General features: G+C 38.9%; 1 long non-coding RNA gene across 1 annotated transcript in view; it reads right to left on the bottom strand.

Annotated features, from left to right (window-relative positions):
* Positions 1-23,875: 23,875 nt before the first annotated feature.
* LOC140844963 (uncharacterized) overlaps positions 23,876-24,190 on the bottom strand; it is a 114,413-nt gene continuing 114,098 nt past the window's right edge. The window contains exon 3 of the long non-coding RNA XR_012123551.1: positions 23,876-23,957. This is a non-coding gene — a long non-coding RNA (uncharacterized lncRNA). The remainder of the gene's footprint in view (positions 23,958-24,190) is intronic.

Raw genomic sequence — 24,190 nt, 5'->3', positions numbered from 1 at the left:
ATTTCATGACCTGTTTAATTTCCATGGGGGGGAGTCAAACTCCTAACCAAATATTCAACAGAGACTCAGTGGCTCACTTCTCAGGGCCTCCTCTGCCTCCGGAGCATCTTTCTCTGGTCTCCTTTTCTCTTGTAACATGCATGATGCCAGTCTTAGTGAGAAACTCAGCCCTTGTCTTCAGGTTCCACAAAACCCATTCGTACAAGGTGGCCATGGATTCAGTGAACTTCAGAGTTAGGATTCATATCACATTAATTCAAGTAATGAAAGGAAATACAGTTGTATCTCTGTTTTAAAAACATCCTTCCACACCACCAAGGTCTTTCACTCATAATTCCTAAACTTCCTTTATTCTCTTATCTTCCCTCTCTCCAGGGAACCACAAACCCATTCCTTCCCCATTCTTATGAAGAGGTACTTAGTCTTTTTTCTCTGACAGTCTGGAATCAACCAACATTGAGGCCACTGTGACATTGATGTCTATTGCAGACATGCATTATGGAATTTTTGCCCAATAAAAGATTACTTACTCCCAAAGAGGAAACTGGTGCTGGTTATTAAAACAATAATATTTTGCTATACCAGTTACATTTACATATATTACATCTAAAATCTGGGGATGTTTTGCATATGTGCAGTTCAGTTTGTTTTTTGTAAACAAAAGAGCAGAGCAGTACTTACTGCTCTCTCCTTGCATAAACCACCGCTGTGCCTATGTATCATTCAGAAAAAGCAGACTTGGTTTCTCTTTACCCTTTCTGAACATGAATCACAGATAAGGCCCAGAAAAATAGGCCTTTAACACCACAGTAATTTGTGAGAAGGGTGGACTCAGAAGCAGATTGCTGAGAATTTCAAAAAAAGAAGCATGAAAGAATGCAAGTGCCAAAGTCATTCATTTTCAAGCCAGTAAAGACTAGTTTAGAATTAAAAGAAAAAAGAAGATACAAATTATACCACAACAAATTTATGAGATACTCCCCACGAGTACACCAGAACAACTTAGCCATTTTTCCTGAACAACTGATGCAGGTTATTCAGGACAAGGCTTGTTTCTTTTTAAAAAAAGAGCATTCAAAAAAATTCTTTTGAAGGATAACATACATATAGAAAAGTGCACAAATTGCAAGTGCGTGGCTTGATAAGTTTTCACAAATGGAGCATACACCCATGACGAGCAGCCAGGTGAGAAACAGAACATTGCTGTCTACCCCCAAACCCTCCCTTTATATCTTTCCAGTATCTCCCCCAAGGGTAACCACTCTCCTGACATCTGATACCATAGCTTCTGATAGATTCATTTTGCCTGTTGAACTTTATATTGATGGAATCATGAGACATGTACTCTTTGGGCTCTGGCTCAACATTTGTGAGATTCCTCTGTGCTATTTTTATTTACTATTGTCATCATTATTGTTTAATATTGTTAATTTCATGCTATAAATAGTCTTTACTGAATTGTAACACTGAATTCCTTCTGTTGGAATACATTTATTTCATCTTTTTTTTCTATTGTATTTTTCTCTTTTTCTTTAGAGAAAAAATAATTCAAAACAAAACTATAAAAAACATAGATCATCTAGAATCATATACACATGCACATCCCATGGGTCATTCTCCAGTTATGAAAGTCTAACCTAGATCTCCCTGTAGTTGGGTAATTAGAAGCTAAAAGAACAACAAGCTTCCTTCTCCCACCAGGACTATATAGACTGAGGGTCAGTTTTACTGTAGGAAAGGGAATGCTGTTGCCAGACAAAGGCAGCTATACAATCAGATGGGGCAGGAGAAAAATATGGACAGTACAGTATGCAATGCCCAGTGCACATTACAGGCAGTCTATAAATGATGTCCTAGTTTGTGTCAGTACAACAATAATCCAATGAGTTAGGATAAGAGACTTTTAGTCAGCTCCACACCTGATGTCTAGATCTGAAGGACATCTCTTGTGTGATATAAATATACTCTTAGCAGGATCTACTGAAAGCTTGGCATGGCTTCAGTTTGGTTGACTATGAAGTCAAGCATGGTCCCATTACGTCGAGAACGGGGATGAGCTATGCGCTGCTGGACCAAAGCACAAGTTGGCCAGCCCAGGGTGGCACCCCTTGCATTGGCCTTGGAGGAGGATCCCTGCATGGACAGCCTCCAGGGATACTGACATGCCAACAGCAGTGGGAGCCTGGACTTGTCTACTGGAGACACACAGCCGGGCTTTCTGGCCAGCAGCAGTGCTGACTGCACGCATGTCTGTCTCTCCTTTCTCGTTAGAGCCCACTGGCCTCGGTTGGGCGGCTGAAGGCAGGGTGAGGAGGATGAGCGGAGGTCTCTCTGGTATTGTCATTTCTGGTAGCAGATGGCCCTAAACCAGTACAATTACTGCACAAGCTGATATTTGGCCACATTTAGATAACCAGGTTAGGCTTTTCTTTTAATGGATGTTGTACACCTAGTGAAGCTAATTTTGCCTTTGTTATAGATCTGGCTTCAAGAAATACAGACAACTGGTAATATATAGATCCTTTTAATACTGGGTTCCTTGCTACTGGCCTGGATACTTAAGTCACTGTTGCCTGATCATTTTTAGTGTAAAATGAAAATGACATGAAGGCCCCTGGCAATGTGTGAATGTTAAGAATTGTGGGATCATACTAGATTTGAAGGATGGAGAATCCCCATTCATTCACACATTAAAGGTGATGGTCAATTTTATGTATCAACTTTGCTAGGCCACAGTACCCAAATATTTGTTCAAAGTTATTCTAGATGTTTATTGAAAATATTTTTTGATGAGATTAACATTAGAATCAGTAGACTTTAAGTAAAGCAGATTACTCTTTATAATGTTGGTGGGCCTCATCCAACCATTTGAAGGCCTTAAGAAAAAGACTGACCTTTCCTGAGGAAGAGAGAATTCTGCTAGCAGGCTGCATTTGGACTCGAGCTGCAATACCAGTTTTTCCCTGGGTCTCCAGCCTGCCATTCCACCTTCAGGGTTTAGACTTGCCAGCCTCCACAACTGCATGAGCCAATTCCTTAAAAACTCTCTCCTTCCTACTGGTTCTATTTTTTCTGAAGAACCCTGACACTCATACACAAAGAGAGAGAGAGAGAGAGAGAGAGAGAGAGAGAGAGAGAGAGAGAGAGCACAAGCCTATGGATTAGTCAAAACTTATCTAAGAAGTCCATAAGAGTCATCTCATCTCATCCTTGAAACATGCCCAAGACCGAGGTACTGATTAGTCTAGCTTAACAGATGAGAAACTGGAGTTAGAAAAGATAAATTCCTTGTCCAAGATTATAGATGGTTAGTGGCAGACCTGCATTCTAATTATGTTTATCTCCAAATTTTAAGCTCACTTTTCTACAGGGTCCCATTGCCTTTGAGGAACTCAACACATATTTGACTCTCATTTATTCTGCCTTACACGTGACCACACTTCCTGCTTCCGGCAACAGCAAATGCTCCTGCGCTTTCCACATGCACTCAGAAGAACTCTTCTCATACCAGGGGCATTCTTCCCAGCTGCACCTCTGGCTGGAGTCGGCTCACACAGCCCAGTGCTAATAGAGATCCCAGAGCCTCCTGGCTTCACTCACAAAGCCAGAGGCAAAATAACGCAAAATAGAAGCAGTGAATACTTTCCAAAGGAAAATGGGCTCCTTGGTTGAGCAGACCTTGCTTGACCTCCTGAACAAGGGCAGAATGTGGGAATATGGCTGAGAGAGAGAGAAGTGAGGCACCCCAAGCTGCCATGGAAACACAGGCAGGTGTTAACACTGGAGCATTGTCATGTCTTTCTTTGCCTCTCTCTTTAAATTCTTGTACATTATCTGCACTAGTTTGTTTAGCCATTCATCTATTTACTCATCCAATCAATATATCTTTTTGAGTATCATTTGTCAAATGCTATGCTTTACTCCAAGTAGTAAGATAACCCTGCTTATTAGTTACTAGACTCCACTACTGGTGAGATGCATAGGTAAACAGGCAATTACAGTACATTGTGATAGGTGTTGTAGAAGAAGGAAATATGCTACAGACAGCACAAGGAAGACAAAAAACTAAGGCCATTCCACATAAGTCAGGGAAGGCTTTCTTGAGGAGGTGACATCTAAGCAAAGACCTAAGGAAATAATGAGAAACTCCAGTAATAAGGATGGAGATGGAAAGAACTGTTTTCTGGATGAAGAGAAAATAAGCTGAGGTTGGAGGGCCGGATATGAGAGTGCATGTGATGGCTGCAAAGAATTCAGTTATTCAGTGTGACTTAGGTTAGTTATCAAGGGTGGGGTGGCATGGGATGGGTATCAAGAGGTAGAGTACAGCAGAAATTGCTTGAAGCCAGATCTGTAACAAAGCTGAGCTAAAGAAGCAATAAGGAGAAGAGAGAGGAAATGCTGGAAAGCTTGAGAACACCATTTGTTTGCTTGCCTGTGGGTGCTGGTGTGATCTGGAATATCATTCCTCAGTGACAGGCATCATATGCTAAGGAGCTCACATTCCTCAGTGAAGAGCAGCCTGCCCTGTTTACCTCATAGATAGTTATGGGGGTCAAATCAACAGGACTTGGGAACAACTATGCACTTCCTGATCCCCTCTTTTCTTGGAGGTCTCCAGCTCCAGATGGAGATAGCATTCAATTCCCCAAATATTCGGAGGTTTTATTTTCAGAAGTTGAGATTCTTTCTCTGACAGTGTTTCCCAAGGAACACTCCCACTCTTTAACCCAGTAAGCAAGGCCACCAGCCTCTCTGATTCCTTCTGCTGCTGAACCTGAAGCTCTGGCCATGTGGAATTCCAAATCTAGTGTGCCACAAAACAAAACAAAACAAACAAAATGATTCCCTCTACTAGCCTATGATTTTGATTTGCCCCAATAATACAAGGCTAATGAAAAAGATGCAAGACTTGGATATGATTTCCAGCATCCATGTTTTGCAAAGATTGCTTTCACTGACCAGACTTCCCATTTTTGGTCATTTTCCTGAATTTACCTGCACTCATTTTCAGGCACCTCTCCTCTGGGAAGCCTTTCCCAGCATCTGGTGCAGCTGTAGTTAGGATCCCTTCTGTATGCATCCACAGCAAACTGTATCTTCCATATTATTTAAATGTCTATAAATCGCTTCTTGAACTCAGAGCAAAAAATTATGCTGTATTTTATTTTCTTAATCCCTTAGATTCCCATTTGCTTCATTACTGTATATTACTCCATTGTATTACTTCAGTATCGCATAGCATCAGTTTTTAGCATACTCATATGCCCCAAAACTGTTAAAAAATAAATAAGAAATGCAGTAAGAGCAACAACAAACACAACAGGCGCTTATGAAAACCAGAAATAAATTCAGTCCATCTCTGAAATAAAGCAGACTGGTGTCAGACAGGAACATTTCTGCCGTTACCCCTCAGTGCCGAGCCCCCTGGGGAATCCCTGGCCACCGCTCTGACAGGCCGTGCTGCCTCGTCTCTCCACACAGCCGCATGTGGCCATTGGCTGTGCGCCCTGCTCTGGTTCTTCAGAGAGCATGCGCACAGCCTCTGAACCAGCTGGACCAAGAGAACGTCCTCACACTCGGTCTCAAGCACACACCCAGCCTTCTCTCGGGCAATCACTCAGACTTGAGAGTTCTGGTCAAATCGATTATGAAATCTGATACATCACCAACTTGGAATCCCTGTGTCTTTCCCTTCCTGGGAATCAGCTTAAAAGGAAAGGCAGGTTTTTCATGCACGTAGGGGTGGACTATCCTTCCTATATGATGAGGTTACATGCTCATCCTTCCGAGAGCCCTCAGTCTCTCGGCTCCCTATTGGGAGGCTCTAACCGCAGTGACTCAAGCGCGATTTACGTTTCCAATGGAAACCTATCATGTGATTCCAGCATATCTACATGCGCATCCGTATTTCCAAGGGTACCCTACTCTGCCCTGCCCCCTGGTAAGAGAGGCTGTACTTGCTGTGCTGAAAGTGAACTCCTGGCATGTACCTTGCTAAAGAAGAAGAGGAAAAACATTCTCTGGCATATACCCTGCCATAATAAAATTTATAATTCTCTATTTTAATTGTTTCATGTCAGAATGTGCCATTTGTCTTTGGATTTTTCAGATCAGGGTTTACATCTCATTTACACCCGTAAGGTATTATATCCCAATTCTATCCATGCCCACCGTCTCTAAGATAGAGGCTGATGTAGAGACGAACGAGTGATTTGTTATTTAATGCAAGATAGAAGACTGAATGTAACAGCCTCCTGCTAAAGGCCGCTCTGGGTACCATGTTCAAAATGAAAATGGCCCCTTATCTGTGGCCACCACAATTATATTCCTGAAAAACACTTTTGAGTTTTCCTTTGATAAACCTACTTACATTTTATCTGGCTTTCTATCTTTTATTGAGAAGCAATAAACCCAGGATTGTCTGGTGACAGTACAAATGGAAGTGCTATGTGCCCTGTGTGGAGTCCCAGGATGGAGACACTCGCCATGAAGAAGAGCTGCAGTCTCCTCTCTGGTAACACTGGGTAAGAGTGCCACCAACATCTGTCACACATACGTACCTACCTGTTACCACGTGAGTCTGTGTGAACTCGGGGTCCACAGGTTCCTGCTCCAGTTCTGTGGTCAACTCACTGGATGACCTTGGATAAGTCTGTGCCTCTCTCTGGGCCTCTGCCTCCTCTTCTCTAAAAATCCGTGGCATGAATGTATCATCTCCATGCTTCCTTAGAAAAGTATAACCCTGCTTACTCAATTCCTCGAAGCTCTTAGGGACGGCACGCATATAATCAGCGTGTTGCTCTGGCTCACAGGGGTCCCCCCTTCACCATTTACCTGCAGGTGACAACTTGGTTAGGGGAGGCTTACTCAATACTTGCCAGTATGTTGTATCCTGTGAGAAATGCACTTATCTGGTAGTGGGTACTCGTGTGCTCGAAATCCGGAATAATGGCTATGTACTGCTCCCTGGTGGTTCGTGGAAGCTTCTGCAGATGTCCAAAGAAAATGTCACTGCCATGTAGACCCAGCTTTTGTCTTACTGGGAGATTAATGAGTGAAATACGTAAGGTGCCAACACAATGCCCACCACCAAATAGCTGTTGAATAAATGCATATCCCCTTGTTCCAATGGAAACTGGCTTCATACTGTTATGTTCAGAAATTCCTTTAAAAATACTATGGTTGTAGAATGAGAATTTAGAGCATATGGTAATAACAAAATCAACAGTAAAGAGTGGGTATTTATTAAGTAACAATAAGAAATTAAAAGTGATTGGAGTAGAAAAGAGGCAAAGCAACTCTGAAAAGAGAATGAATATTCCTATACACGTTCCTCCTTATATTTGTAGTTCACGGAGGTGATATGAATAGGGAAAGTCTCACACTCAGTATTAGCTTCTATATGTCCCATGTTTTATATGTTTCATTACATTTAATGCACCCAAGAACCTAATGACATGGCAAGTAGTAGCCTCATTCTATGAAGGAGGTAACTGAGGCTCAGAAAGGCAAATAATCAGCTGAATGTCCCATGGCTGACACATGGCCAACATCAAAAAGCGAATCCAGGTCTGCACTGCTCCTAACCATGGTTTCTCCTAACATATCATTCAGGCTTCTAGGGGTTTTTAAATCATTTCATCCCTCTACATTTTATAGATGGAGAAACTGACTCAGAAAGAAATGCTCTTTTGTCCAGTGGTATGCTGGCACTTAACGACCAGCTCAGGGTAGTGGTGATGGCAGGCTGATTTATAAGACTTGCTAATTTTTGTGGTCTATTTTATTGAATGTGGAGCTGGGACAAATATGCACAACTGAGCACATCACCGGTCTCATGTCTTACAGCGACACCTTACAAGTATACATGAAGCACCAACATGTCCTAGACTGATGGGAACAAGGGCTAAAGTGCTCGGGTCCACCTCCAGCTTCCTTCTGCTCTCCGGTCTGGACAGCACAGCCTGAGAATGGCTGATGCCACCCTGTTAACGGTTTCGCCAAGTCCGTGTTTGTCTCTGACTCCTCCCTTTTCTTAGTGCACATTGTATCCCCGTCACATATAACAATTGACTGCTCTACTACAGGCACTCAATGAATACTTCTTGAGTGATTGTATCTATGGCTATTAAAATTGGTACTGCTCCCTGGTGGTTCGTGGAAGCATAAATATTAATATGGTATTAAAATTTCACCATAAGGTGAATTCCTTACTACTCTATGATATTGGATGGGTCACTTAAACTTTCTGGAAATCAGTTTTTCTATCTTTAAAATGAAGAAAACACTAGTTACTATGAGGATTTGCTGTCAGATTAAAGTAATGAATATCAAGTGCTAGATATACAGCAGACAATCAGTGAAGAACAATTCTTACTGTATTATTATTATTATTTAGTCTTTTCCATTATCAAGATCCCCACAGTACAAAGCAGGATTCCTGAGAAAGGTAGGTACTGGTCATAGTACCTTACATACATTTGGTGGAGAATTCTACTTCATGTTTTTCAGTTAATACTCACAACCTCTCTCTATTAAGATAGGTATCAAATATTCTGCTTTACTCTCTGCTCCTACCCTGTGGGATAACTATATCTTCCACAGTGGCTCTCAGTTCACTCATTCTTTCATTTATTTAAAACCTACTTTTCAACTGCCTCCTAAATGTCAAGAATTCTGCTCAGTTTTAGGTACACAGTGGCAGGCAAAACAGATGAGACTTCCAGACCAAATCAAGATCAGGTCTAGCGAAAGAGATAGACATTAATCAAATAGCTGTAAACATATTATATATTGAAAAACAAGTGGCTGGAATTGAGATAGTAAAGAGTAGCTTGGGATTAGACATATATTTTCAAGCAGAGGGAACATCTTACATGGTCTTACATATCATAGTAAGGATTTTTTTTTTTTATCCTGGGAACAATGGGAATCCCCAAAAGGATTTAAGATGAATGACTTGATTAGAATTTAATTTTAAAAGATCAGTGTCTCTGTGTTTCTATTTAGAGAGTGGGGCAATTTTCCACATTACTTGAAGGCAGAGGCCATATTCAGTATTCCTGTAGCATCCTGCAAGGTAGCTGGCACATAGCAAGCAGGCAATTAGGGTTTTTTGCTGAAATAATGAATGAAAACCTGTAATAACTAATATTTCTTGGGCACCACATTAGGTACATATATACATATTCTATAATCCTGTCAATGATCCACCGAAGTAGCCACTGTTATGCCAATTGAGAGATTATAATAATAGAATGCAGAGAGATGGAATCACTTGGTACTGCTGTGGTAGAGGAAACCAAGACTCAAACCTGGTCTGGAATATTCTTCAGGGTCTACATTCTTCTCACAGCAATATACCTGACTCATGTTATGCCACGTGGCCTCTCACAGAAGTCATTCAACAACGTAATTCTGAGCAAATGAAAGCTTTTGCCTAGTATCCTGCCTTTCCCAATTTTCCAGGCATTAGAAGTCATCCCCATGTGTTACTTCTTCTGATACCATAATCGTTCTACCTGCTCAGTCATCCATCTGTCTGTCACATTTCCATCAAGTTCCAGTGGAGAGCCTTCTTATTACCAGTTCCAAAAACAGCCCCTGGTGCCTCATCATTACTCAGGATCCCTGGCTCCTAGTCATCTCCTTTCTAAGCCAGCCTGGGTCAAACAGCGTCGGCTCTTCATTTCCCCTTATCCAGCCATCAGAAACAACCTATTTCAGGGTGCCTGAAGGTGACTTCCAACTTGTGAAGCAAAATCTATCTGACAATGTTCTAAGTTTTTTAACTTTTCAATTTCTTTCCAGCTTTATTGAGATATAATTGACACATAACATTTTATCAATAAACAAGCTTAAGGTATAAAACCTGTTGATTTGATATACTTAGATGCTGCAAGTGATTACCGCATAGTGTTAACACCTCCCCCTATCACATAAATACCATTTCTCTTTTGTGGTGAGAACCTTTAAGATCTTTCTTTTCACAACTTTCAAGTAAATAATACAGTCTTGTTAACTATAATCACCATGAAGTACATTAGATCCCCAGATCTTATTCATCTTGTAACTGAAAGTTTGTATCCTTTGACCAGCATCTCCCCATTTCCTCAACTCCTATCCCCTAGAAATCACCATTCTCCTCTGTTTCTGAGATTGGCTTTTCTATATTCCACATATAAGTGAGAACAAACAATATTTATCCTATAGTGTTTTGAACTCAAAGTTCTATGATGTTCTACAGCTCATGTACCAAGAGTTGCTTTGGCTCGTAGTAAGAAAAGCCCCAAAACAAGTATCACAATTAAATAAAAGAGTTTCGTTATTCCTACATAACAAGAAATCTAGAGGTAAGCAATCCAGGTCTTCTATAGCTACAACAGGAACTCAGACTCTTTCTCGGTTCAGCCCTTCTTTAGCATGTGTTCATCACCAAAATGGCTGAACTACTTCTAACATTACAATCATAGGCTAGACAGTAAGAATGATAAAGGCATGGATTAAAAAGTACACATGTGATGAGTGGATTCCTTTTAGAGACATTCTCTGAAACCCTACCAACAGCTTTGCTTTTGTCTGATTAGTTAGGACCTAGTCACATGGCCGCTCCCAGCTAATGTTTATAGTTGATTTATTAATACTGTCACACCTATGCAGTCGTTCAGTGAATGCCAAAGTGGTCTCTTTGTGTTATTTCATTTATCCCTCAGAACAAGCCTTTTAAGAACACACTGTAAATTGTAGGTATAAGATGAGTTTTCTGGTTACTAGAGTTAGGAGTGATGAGCTGGATCTGGAAGGGAGATAATCTGCTGCCTATTCCGGCTCTCCTTCCATGACGTCCTACATCCTCCCGCTGAGAAGCTCTTTCGTGACAGACCACATCAACATTAGGGGTCAACATTTTAATTACACTATAATTAATTATTTTAAATGTGGAATCACATGGTCACACAAGGCGGAGAACAAAGAGGAGCAAACAACAACCTAGAGAACATAACCAGGCATCAGAGAGTTAATCTCGCCCTGGGATGTACAGGTTCTTTAACCTCCTACCTCAGCCTCTACTCGCATAGTTCTCAAATGTAACCAATCATCAGAAGTAGCTGAGAAGCTTTTGCAAAAATATATTTCTGAATTCCATCCAAAGAGTCTCTACTTCAGGAAACAAACTAAAAACCATTGCTCTACTTTTTATATGACTTTGAAGATCTCTGTGATTCCCTCTGCATGGAAACTGCCTTTTATTTTCTCAATACATAGCCTTTGTCAGGCACTTTCTGTTTGCTTTGTGAATACACAGCACATTGAAGGCTAATATTTGTGTAAGATAGATAGCATTTGTTATTCCCATTTTCCAAATAAGGCAATTGAGGCTTATGAGATAAAGTCACTAGATTAAAGGCACATCGCTATAACTAATGCATGGTTTTCCCAGGATTACAACCCAGGTCTGTCTGACTCTGAAGCCTGTGGAGTTTTCCATTCTGATATGTTGCCACGTCTGAGTCTGTCTAGCTAAGGAAGAAGAACATCCGTGAGGCATGCCAGAATCATTTTTCACCGGCATCCCCACAGACCCTACACTGACTAATAAATGCCTACACAAATGTTGTATCACTGCTTCCCAGAAGTCCCTGCCTCCGTGACTTCCCCAGACCTATTCCAACAGCCCCAAATGACTGACAAATGTCATCTATACAGACAAATTGGGAGCAGGTTAAAGGAGGGCAAAAGAGTGGACGGGAGTATCCAGCTAGGCTGGAAAATTAACGTTCCAAACAATTTTCATTTGGCACAAAGTGATTTTTCCTTGAGCATTTTTCTTCATCCAATTTTGTAATTCATGTTTATTTTCAGTGAAATTCAGTCCATCTGTATCTGATTCATTCACACTTAATTCATCAGCAGATGGCTTTGTCAGAGAAACAGATTCCCACGTGCCTCTAGCGTTTAACTATGGAATCAGGGTTTGTCCAGAATGCCAGGGCAGGGTGGCTTGTGAGAAATATATAGAAAAGCAGATGAAGTGGTTTCACACCTCCTGTTCCAACAAGCACACCCCTCTGTTTCATGTTCTATTTGCTTTAGGCAGCTCTAACGGTCTTATAATTATTTTGTAATCAGGCTTATACACAGATTTTTCCCCTTCTGCTGGCTCCTTTGTGTCTGTCCATAAACATGCTAACATTTCTCTCATTTTAAAACACGAAAGAGACAAGTCGTCCCCAAACAAAAATATAACAAACCACAATGCCCTTTCCTTCCTCTGCTCACTCTCAAATACATTTCCATACAAACCTCTTAGAGGAAGTGTGCGCTCTGCACTTCGTCACTGCCACTGTAATTTTCATTCTTCTGTTACATACATGTGCCTCCTCTACTTGGCTGAGACCTGATTAAAGTTAGCTTTGAATTGCCGATCCAATGGTTATGTTCTGTTACTATTTGATTAGTCTTTCTGCCACATCTGCTGCTGTTGACAGTTCCCTACCTCCTCACACTCTCTGCTGCACTGGTTTCTTCCCATCCCTCTCCTGATTTCTTCCCTTCTTTCTGGTCCCATATGTCTCTATCTTTCCTTATTCATAAGAAAAATTAGGTGCTATGGCTCCTGACCTTTGATTGAAGCTTCTGAAGACAGAATGTCTGGGTTCAAAGACTGCTGTGCCATTTTCAAAGTGTTAGACCTTGGGCAAGTTTTCTAAGTTTTTCTATGTCTCAGTTTCCTCAACTGAAAATTATAGGAAACTACAGTTCTTAATCTCACAGGGTTGATATAGGGATTAAATTAATATATTACCCATAAAGTTCTTCAAACAGCACTTATCATCACAACTACTCAATAGATTTCAACTAGTAGGACCAGTATTAAACAAACTAAACTCTAATGGTCTGTAAATGCTTATAGAGTAGGATTGATGATAGATGGTAATGTATTCTAATGAAATCACTGTGATTATCTTAAACTTATATTGCATGCATGTTCTACTTTATAGGAGATAATGTCCAACCCTATAGATATGTCCATATAGTTTTACTCATGCATAGACATCTACAGATGGAAACTCAGGTTAAACCATTGCCTAATAATATAATCAAAGGAAAATCAATGGAAAAAATATATAATTTACCAACACTAATTACAAGAAAGCTGGAATGGTCATATAAATATTAGTTAAAATAGACAAAGAGTAATACAGAGATTATAATTAGAGAGAGAGGAATAGAGAGATATTTCATGTTAAAAGGGTCAATTCATTTGAAAAACATGAACTCATATATGTGTATATACCAAATGAAAGGAAGCACTAAACAAATCAACCAGAATTGTAAATTTTAACTCTCTTCTCTCAGAATTAAAAAAAAAGTCAATAAAACTCTAAAAGATTTTAAATGTTGTCAAACACTACTGGTCTAACTGACATTTATGGAAAACTATATCTAACACCTGCATAATACACATTCTCTTCAACTTCACTTGGAATATTCACCAAGCTAGACAAAATGTTGGGTCACAGAAAGTCTCAATGCCCTAGAAAAAAAAAAATGTTTTCTTACAGATTTCATTCACTGATCTCAACAAAATTAAATTTGAATGTGCCCCAAATAAGATATCTAGCAATATACCTACATATGGAAATTAAACACCATACTACTGCATAACTTACAAGTCAATGTAAAAACAATGAGGAAAACTATAAATTATCAAATAAATGATATTGAAAGAACACATCTCAAAATTGCTGGACTGCATCTAAAGCAGTGCTTAGAAAAATGAATAGTTTAAATACCTATGTGAAATAAAAAAGCCTTAGAGACATCTAAATTTTCACCTTAAGAAGATGAATAAATAAACCCATAAGTAGTAAAAGAAAGGAAAGGTAAAATTAAGAGCAGAAACCAGTAAAATACAAAAAACAACAGAAAATTACCAAGCCAAATATAGGGCTTTAGAAAAATATTTAAATAAATGATAAATTTCTAACAAAATTCCTTGAGAAAAAGAAACATAAATTATTTTTATCATAACAGAGAGGGTATCACTAAGTATCCTGCACACATTACAAATATACTAAGTTGATATTATTATTAACAACTTCATGCCAATAAATTCAACAGCTTAGATGACATGGGAAAAATGTCTTTGAAAAAACCCACTTAAAGAAAAAAATGGATACAAGAAGATATATAAAATCTAAATAGCTCTCTATTTTTTAAAGCCATGGTTTTCACAGTCTGGTCCACAAACCAGGACTATCAAACAACAGGCAGTACTGTATTAAAATGAAAAGTTCCTTAACTTTACCTTCCAACTACTGAACCAGAAAGTGTGAAAACGATGCTCAGCAATTCGTGTTTAAAAGCTCTCCAGGCAATTCTGATGTATGCCAACCTTTGACAACTACTCCTTTAAAGACCTGGAATTTACTGACAAAAACATTTCCACAAAGAAATCTCCAGGCCCAGTTGTTATTACTGGTGAATGCTATTCAATAGTGATGGAATTACTAATAGTGATCACAAGCTTTCAGAAAACAGAGAAGGATGGTACACTCCACCACTACTTGTTGACACGCTCATCATGAAGAGAAAAACCTGAGAAAGATAACTCAACATAAACAAAATGACAGACCAGTCACTTTCATGAACATAGGAGAAAACAATCCTGGACAAAATATTAACAAATTGAATCCAGCAATATATAAAAAGGATTAAGGGGTGTCCCTCCCAGGAAGAAAAGCTCGTTTTCTTATTTTAAAAATCAAGCAATAAAATTAATAACGTCAACAGAGTAAAAGAGAAACACGTAACAAAACCTTAATTTCCAAAAAATCATTTGTAAGAATTCAATACCTATTCACGATAAAAACTTGTAAAAAACAAGAAATAGAAGAGAACTTTTTATCAATATGATAAAAAGCACCTACAATAGTGATACTATTGGTATTATAAATATGAATTGGTATTGTAAAGGATGAGCTATGTATAGCCCAGTAAGTACATGAAAAGTTCTCCGCATCATTATCAGGGAAATGCACACCTGAACCACAGTGAGGTGCCACTAAGAGAATGTTAACATCAAAAATTGGTGAGGTAGGGGTGATTCAGACTCTAATACATTTCTGGTGGAAGGGTAAAGCTACACAACTACTTTGAAGAAAAGTTTTGATATTTTCTTATAAAATTAGATACCTGTGCTGTGTGACCTGGCCATCCTAGGTGTTCAGTCAATGGAAACGAAAATCTACATTTACAAAATGACTTGTAAACAATGTTCACAGAAACCTGATTTATAGTAGCCTAAAACCGGAATGGATAAGCAAATTGTGGTATATTCACATAATGGAATAATATTAAGTAATAAAAACAACTTAGACACTCAGCAACATGGTTGAATTATATAAACATTATGTTAAGCACAAGAAGCCAGACACGTAAAAGAATGCACTGTATGATTTTATTTATACGAATTCCTAGTATAAGCAAAATGACCTATGTTGAAAAGAATTTCAGAATGCTTATGCTTCCGGGGATACTTTAATTAAGAAGGGACTAGAGGGAAAATTCTAGGTTGACAGTTACATTCTATAATAGGTATGTGGGTTACATGGGTGGATACATTTGTCAGATCTAATGGAATTATAACTTAAGATAGTGTATCTCCCAGAATTTAATATTTGTCTTAAAAAAAACAGAATTAAAAAAATCTGTATGCTTTGAATTGACAGCCAAATTGCTGGCTTGGTTGACCTTCAACAGCAAAAATGTTGATTAAAGTCTAGCCTAAATGAAAAGATACTAAATGGAATCTCGTAAGGCTCCTCAAAGTCTTCCATATGTCTATTGTATCTGATTTTATGTGAGATTTTTGCTGTCTTAAAACCAATATCAACATTTATCTGCGACTTGGGAAGCCCTTTTCTTGCCAGAAACATGTAAGTTCCCTTTGCCTTTTGCTATAAATGGGTAAGTCCTACCAAACATTTTTTGAAAGTGAATGAGTGGAACATTAATTCCTAACAGCTCAACACTCCAGCTTTCCAACAGTATTAACTGCTTTCATGTGTTTAGTCTTGCACTGGAGTTATGCATTTCTGAACATAAATCTCCTTTTTTAAAATTAAAGAGATATTTACTTCTGTTTATATTTCCCCCCTAATTAATTTTCAAAACTTAACAACATTTTTACCTTAACATCACTTAGCAGGAAAATGTACCTGGAATCATTTGTTGGTGCCCATAATCGGATAGTTATACAAAATAGGGATGCTATTATTTTGCTTTTATGACATACTCAACATATTGGAGAATGGAACAAGTTGAGGAGAGGTAAATGAAATTCTGGTGGAATTTTTGGTGTTGATTTATATTAAGATATTATAACTTATTATGTATTTTTAAAAATTGGAATTTCATTCAACATCTGATTATGCTAAGGACCTGACAAAGTATAAGGCTCTTTCACTTCAACAAAGATTTCTGAAAATGTACTGAGTTCAAAATCTGGAAAATACAGAGATGAAAACAAAATTCTACCCAAGAAATGCAGTCTAGAATAGAAGGACAGAAAACCATACCAACAACAGCAATTTTAATGCTGTACACAGAAACAGTGGGTTTTAGAGTATATTACTCAGTGGCAGGTAACCCAATTGTGGGGAAGTATATTTGACAAGATTCCAGAATTCTTCTCCATTCTCCTTACCTTTCCCTCCCATCACCTCTTTCTTCATCTGGCTATTTCAGTTTCTTTCATGTCTCAGATTAAATGTCATGTTTTAAGAGACTTATTTTCTAAACCATCAGACTATGAAGTATTGTGTTATATACTTCCTATAGCACCATATAATTTTCTTCATTACATATATCACAACTGTAATCAGAGAATTTGGGGGTAATCATTTGTCTAATGGTGAGTTCATCTGCTGGAGTGTAGGTACCTTGTTTATTTTAATCTTTGCTCTATTGCCAGTGATTGCCATGTGACCAGACACATACTGGATGATAAAAAGGTTCTTATTTAACAAGAGCAAAGAATGAGCTAAGTCTTGAGAGACCAATGACCTTCTGTGCAGAGCCCTCCAGAGTTCTTTCCTTCTGTTTCTTAAACTACAACATGCATTGGTATGGCTACTCTGTCAGCCAAGGTACTGATTAGAAGCCTACAATGGGCATGCATGCAGTGTGAGCAAAATTAAGCCTACTAAGATTTGGGGGTTATTTGTTAAAGTAATATAGCTTAACTCGTCCTACCTGATACAGTAGTCATATCTCAGATTCAGTTCTGCTTACTAATCCAGTATCAAATATGTGCTGAGTGCTATGGAGGCACATACAGATTAACTGAACTTGGCACCGGAAGTACTTACTGCACCTCACAATTTCACAGTTCCTTCTATGTAACAAAATAGAGCTTTCCCTATTTCAGAAGGAACGCCTTCTTCATACTTAATATGAAATCTCAGATATGAGAAGTGTAGTCATGAGTCATGAGGTCAGATAGAATTCAGTTATAAAACCTGGAGGTTAACAAGTTTTCTAACCTTTCTGATATTTAGTTTTTGTTGTTATTGTTGTCCTTGTTAAGATGGGAATAACACTAACCACATAGGGTTTAACTTTTAAAATATGTCTATCTCATATGGAAGCAACCTAAATGTCCATCAGTAGATGAATGGATAAAGAAGATGTGGTACATATACACAATGGAATATTATTCAGCCATAAGAAAAAAACAAATCCTACCATTAGCAACAACATGGATGGAGCTAGACGGTATTATGCTCAGTGAAATAAGCCAGGCGGAGAAAGACAAGTACCAAATGATTTCACTCATATGTGGAGTATAAGAACAAAAGAAAACTGAAGGAACAAAACAGCAGCAGAAGCACAGAACCCAAGAATGGACTAATAGTTACCAAAGGGAAAGGGACTGGGGAGGACGTGTGGGAAGGGAGGGATAAGGGCGGGAAAAAAAGAAAGGGGGCATTATGATTAGCATGTATAGTGTGGGGGGTGCACAGGGAGGGCTGTGCAACACAGAGAAGACAAGTAGTGATTTTACAGCATCTTACTATGTTGATGGACAGTGACTGTGAACGGGGATGTGGGGGGGACTTGGTGAAGGGGGGAACCTAGTAAACATAATATCCTTCATGTAATTGTAGATTAATGATACCAAAAAAAAAATTCAAGAAAAAAAATATGTCTATCTCAGGCCAGGCAGTAAATATCAATTATTTATAATGAAATAAGAACATGGAGAATGTGACGTGGCTGCTGTAAGAATTTTCTATTAAATTCTTTATGAAAAGTGTATCTTCTTCATTATTAGAGAACTGTGTCTTACTTGCCTTTATGCATCTGGTGGTTAGCACACAGCTGGACACACAGCTGGCCCATGGTAAGTGAATGTGAACTTGAATTCCATGAAGACTGAAAGGAGAAGGGAGACATTTCCAATCTGGAAATGTTATGGGAAATTTCAAAATGTCAAGTAAGTAGAAATACTTGAACTTAAATCTTGAAGGCTGGGCAAGTTTTTGATCTGTTGGAGACACAGCATGATTGTCAGATAAAATATCAAAGCAAAGACATGAGCAAGGGCCCTCTGGGATATGTGAAGCAAATAGTGAGTACCTCACTTTGGGTGTACGTAGGGTATGTAAAATAAGAATTTTGCAGAAAGGCAGCCCAAGGTTCAGTACAGGCAGCATCTTGAAGAGCATGTAAAGAATTGAGCCTTTAGTCTATAGCAAGAAAGAGCTACTGAGAGCATCAGAGGAAGACTGAACGGTGAGAAGTACTCGGCTTCAAGAGGTCTTTCTTAAAATGCAGCGCTATGGTAAGTGCTTTATAATTACAATTATCCTGTGAGATATAGAACATTATTTTCATTTTAGATGAAAAAACCGAGGTACAGAAGTTAATTTGCCCAAGTTATAACTACCTATCAGTGGAAAAGACACCACTGAAATCCAGCATTTTGTATGCTCTCAATCTGTGTTTTTCTGTGTTTAAGACTCTAACAGAATAAATTTCACATCAGGATTTTTCAAACGTACAGGAAAATTCATCCTTGTAGATAGATAAGCAGCTCCGTGGTTTGTTAAACAAGTCCAAATGAGTTTCCTTAATCTATTTTTTCTTAGATATGTTTTGAAGATGATTTGTAAATTGTACAGCATTAGAAGAATATAAGCTACTAATACTAATTAGACAAACTTTGCTGAAAACAGTGTTGTTTAGACTTTTTAGATATTTATCTTTCAAGCATGAAAAAGATTAATTTAATTGCTTTCATATTTCTAATCTAATTTCCCTAAGTGTAATGTTTACAAATCAAGAAGAACATTGGAATCAGAGAAATTCATTCCAGTGCCTCTCTTTTATTTTAACTTCTTTATAAGGTTAAAAAGATGTCCAGGCTACGGAAGTTGAAAAAAACCTAAGTGCTTGTCTCACAACAGAGACAGAAACTGAGGAACAGTTTGGTGGTGTGAAACTAACCTTTTTAGTCCAAGTGACATTGGACATGTTCAAGGCTTCAGATCGTGAAAAAAAAACATTAATAATTAAAAAGGATCCCTAGGTACTGAACACTTATTCTTAGTGGTTCAACATTTACATTCACAGCCTGGGTCCTACGACAGAGAGAGGATCGCCACATAACAGTAATTATCTTTTACTGAAAGTCCACCATGAACTGGATCATTTTATTCATATTATTTCTAATCTTTAAATCATCTTTTCAGGGCTTGTATTGCTATCCCTGTGTTGCAGCAAACAAAATGAGGATCAAAATGCTTTAAAAAGCTGTCTAAACTCTTCTAGCTAGTGTGCCTAAGGGGAGATTTTTGACATACATTTGGTGTCATTAAGGCCTCACGTTTCCAGTCAGCCACTTCGCCCAAGTTCCCTTCAACTTTGACATTCTGTGGTTCTACCTATCACTTCCAGTTCTTTCTCTTAAAATGTAAAGACTGCAGCTGAGTACAGATGAGTTAGCTTGTTCCAGCCAAGAATGAACTCAGTGGAACACTGTCTTCTTACTGTTTGCTTCCCAAGCATTGAGACACATCTGTAATTCCTTCTGCCCTGTGGTTTATTATAACTCTTTCCGTCATGCTCTTGATGAACAACAACCGTTGACATGGAGCTCTGTTGCTCAGTCACTCCTGTAAGACCTGAGAAAGTCCCTTCTTTCTTCATCTTACCTCATCCTTCTTCCTCACAGAAGAGATCAGGGTCCTGAAAATGTTGGGAATTAAGCCACTCAGGAGGCTAATGATGGAGAGTATAAAAGTCTCAGTGCTCATAACATCTCATCTTAAAAACAAAGGCCATGGGGCAACTCAATCTATTTTAAATGCCTAAGGGCGCACAGAATTGATCCTGGGGCCCAGCAGGCTTTGGCTCAACCTCAAGGACAGTTTGTAACCGTTAGTGTCAGAAGCTGACTCTATTTATATAAAGGATTAGAGGAAGGAAAAACTTGAAAAGAATGTTGTTTCCAGACCTACTGAGTCCGAATCATGGAGAATAACCCTCTAAAATGCAGTGCTGGACTTCTCTTCCAGCTCCCCTCCTTCCTTGTGTCTTCAAACACCAGAGACTCATCTCTCTCTCTCTCCCCACTTGAAAGCTCTCTGCTTTTGCTTCAGCTCTGCCAGGCTTGTCTTTTTCACCTTATCAGTCGAAGAAAATTCTTACATATCTCTTAAGGTCTTAGTAAAATATCCCTCTGTAGCTCTTCCTATGCCATTACTCCACAGAATACATTACTCCTGTTCTGTATATCCTAAGGATGCATACACATCTTTTCTGTCTCATGGCATCTGGCATGTTTTGTCATTGCTTACTATACTGTTTTCTTCCCTACTGAATCCCCAAGTACAGTGCTAGACACCTAGTACATGTCCAGTAAACTTTTATCGAATGTATACAACTTGTATATCATCTGTTCACTACTCAATGAGCTATTGCGTCTATACCAACAGAGTCGATTTTAGCCCCATACCAAACTAGACTTGAGCACAAGATATAGAGTTCTCCAGAGATTTCTCTGGCTGCAAAGCTTTAGTAAGTAATGCAGACTTCACTAAAGATTTCATTGCGGAGACTGAGACAGACACAAACATTGCAAACAACTAAAAATTCTTATTGGATAGTTCTGTTGTCTCCAAATCCCTTTTTCCTCAGTCCATTACTAGGATATTTTTCTTTTTACCCTATTTCCCAAGCAGCAAATAATCTTTTCATACTCTCTCTTTACATGATTTTCCCCAACAATATTCACCAACTGAATTTCAATTTTCTTAACTCTGTATTACTTAAAACAAATTCAGATAATTTCCCTTTTACCATCCTCTCAAATTACAGACCGATACCTATCAGGACGCTCACCAAAAAAGGGCGGTTTGCCTGCCTCTCCTTAGATGGCACATTGACCTCACCTCACCCAGAGCGCTTTATGGCTTTATGTTTTTTTTTTAACCCAAAGAAATACAAGGCTTTTTCCAAGAAAGTTTGGTGAATGCAGTTATCCACATTTGATGATATGAATCTTTTAATTATTGAGCTGTCAGGTTGCTGTTATTGAGTCATCTCAACTGCAGAGTTTAGACAAAGGAATAAAATGCATTAGTGCCAGAAGGGGGACTAGAAAACAGCTAGTCTGATGCTCTCGTGCCTTCCTCCATTTCCAAGATAGTGGAGGAAATGGAGACTAGATAAACAGTGAAATGAAATATTATCCACAATTTATTTGTACAGGTATCTCACAAACATGCACTCTTTTATTCTTTACCATTGCCCTGAAATACATACATTATCCCCATTTTACAGATGAGGAAACTGAGGCTCAGACTGTTGGAGTCCCTTGCCTTTCAGGCCTTCCTAGAAACCTGCGCTCTTTCCATTGAGTGCTCTTACATAGTACTACCAAATCCTAGTTTAAGTGCAATGGAGAACTAGCTATTTGGAGGAATTTTTGCAGTATTTTTATTTGAATTATTTTGGAAAGAGCATCACACTGCTCTATTAAGTCTGAACATCCATGCTTGGGTTTGTTTGAAGTGGAGGTGGCAGGAAGTACTTGGACAGGATTACTGGAGGTTGTCTCAATAGGGATAAAAAATAGGGCTAAAGTGTCCAGTGCATATGTACATATCATGCCTGGGGAAACAGGCCTGCTGAGAAAGTGATGCATTAGAACAGTGCTTCTTTATGCAGTGAAGCCTCATTCATTATGTTGTGGGGGGATCCCTGAGGCTACAGGACATCAAAATTTAATATTTGGTGGTGGTGGCTGGAGGACATTTCATTGCAGTTGCCTGATTCTCTGAAGTAACCTTAGAATGTTACAGCTGGCCTACTGAGGTCATAGTGAAGGGACTTTGACAAATGGTATGTGGCTTTTCTAGGAACAATCACCTCCTTGATTCTTTTCTGGGAAGACTGTTCGGAGGAAAAATCAAAGTGAGGATTGTTAATATTTTGCTGATGCTAGCTCTGTTCACTGTGGGCAAGGTAACTCAGTTCCTAGCCTACGTGCCCTTGGGACACAGATACTGGAGTTTATTCATCTTGCTATTCCCCAACCCCAGCATACTGTGTGTCATTTGCCTTTAAACCAGTTCACCATGCCTGACGGCCATCTGTGACTGAGTCTGGGAAGACTAGGAGGCTGGAACACATATGGTCTTGCAGAGGAGGCAATGCTGAAATTAATCTTTGAGAGAGGACAGGAATTAATGGGAACAGAGGAAGTGAGGACAGTCATCTCAGGAAGAGAAAACAGCGCATGGAAACGTATGACGGATGAAAGCCAGAACATGGCAGGTTTGCACTTGTAGCTGAGAGATGGATGGGGAGCTGCTGGGGAGCCAGGAGACCTGCTGGCAGCTTGCGGGAGCTCCATCATGAAAGAGCCCTTTAAGTCAGCAAGAGAATGTAGACTTTATCCTGAAGGCAAAGGGCAGTTATGGAGGGGTTTTAAGATGAAGGTCAGATTTATATTTTTGAAATCTGACTCTAAGCAAAACAAAAAATATCCAAGACTTGTATATGACAATGAATGTATAAACAAAGAAGAAAGACAAGTAAAATTAAGATTGGCAATAAAAGTACTAAATATTCTTGATAGGAACAGGGAATTCACAGAAGTTATTTCATTATATCCTTAATAAATCATGCTCAATCTCACTAGTTATCTGGGAAATGCAAAATAAAATAACAAGTAATAATTTGTACTAATTTAATCAACACTTTTGAGACATTAATAACATCTACTGCTAATAAAGATGTATGTACAGTGTTGGTGAAATGTTATAGTTTTTTAGCTAAGTTATTTGGTGACATTTATAAACAATTTAAGCTTTCAAACCCTTTGAGTAGACAGAACCACAACTAGCCATCTATCCAATGGAATTAAAACCCAAGATGTACATATCCCATTCATTACAGCATTGCTTATAAAAAGCCAAACAGAACAAAAAATTAGGGAGGAATAACCTCTGTTGTTAGTTTCCTTTTACCTCTGTAGACCCATTCTCAACCTCTACTGACTACATCACATGGGCACAGAGCCTCTGACTTCTGAGAGGCATCAGAAGATGGGAGGAGAAAGAGGATGGGGTGTCTATCCCTCACCTTGCCCCTGCTCTCTGTAGGTGCTGGTCTGGGGAGTGGTTGTGTGTCTTTGCTATAACCACAGCTTTTAAGTGGTCATCTCTGCCACAACCACACTGCTTGTCATTTTCTGGTAACTGTACTCTGCCCCCTTCCCCATGAGGCCTTAGGGTATAATGGTTTCTTTTCCTAAATACTTGTTTAATTGATTCTCTTGAACTCACTTTTTGAGTGTTTGAACTGCTCCCTCTCAAGAAGTCAACTGAAGAGCAGAGGCTGAATTGGAGAAGACAGGTGGATTGGTCCTTACAAGATTCCTGGGTGACATGAAGTAAAGAATGGGGACAAACTTCAGTAATATTTAAGACACTTCTTTGTGTAATACAAAGAGTCAATCTCTTTCTCAGGCATACCCAATGGACTGTGAACTTGCTGTTATTTAGTACATATGGGTCAGGGAAGGAGCGTCAAAAGGAAGGATAGGTATTGTCCTGCTTATGAGAAACTTTCAAGGGAATTTAACTTTCCTTGCCCCATCACCAGCTCTAGA

This window comes from Manis javanica, chromosome 2 (genome assembly GCF_040802235.1).
Source record: "Manis javanica isolate MJ-LG chromosome 2, MJ_LKY, whole genome shotgun sequence".
NCBI classification, from domain to species: Eukaryota; Metazoa; Chordata; class Mammalia; order Pholidota; family Manidae; genus Manis; species Manis javanica.
The sequence above is the reverse complement of the archived record's forward strand: the minus strand, read 5'-3'. Positions and strand labels throughout refer to the sequence as shown.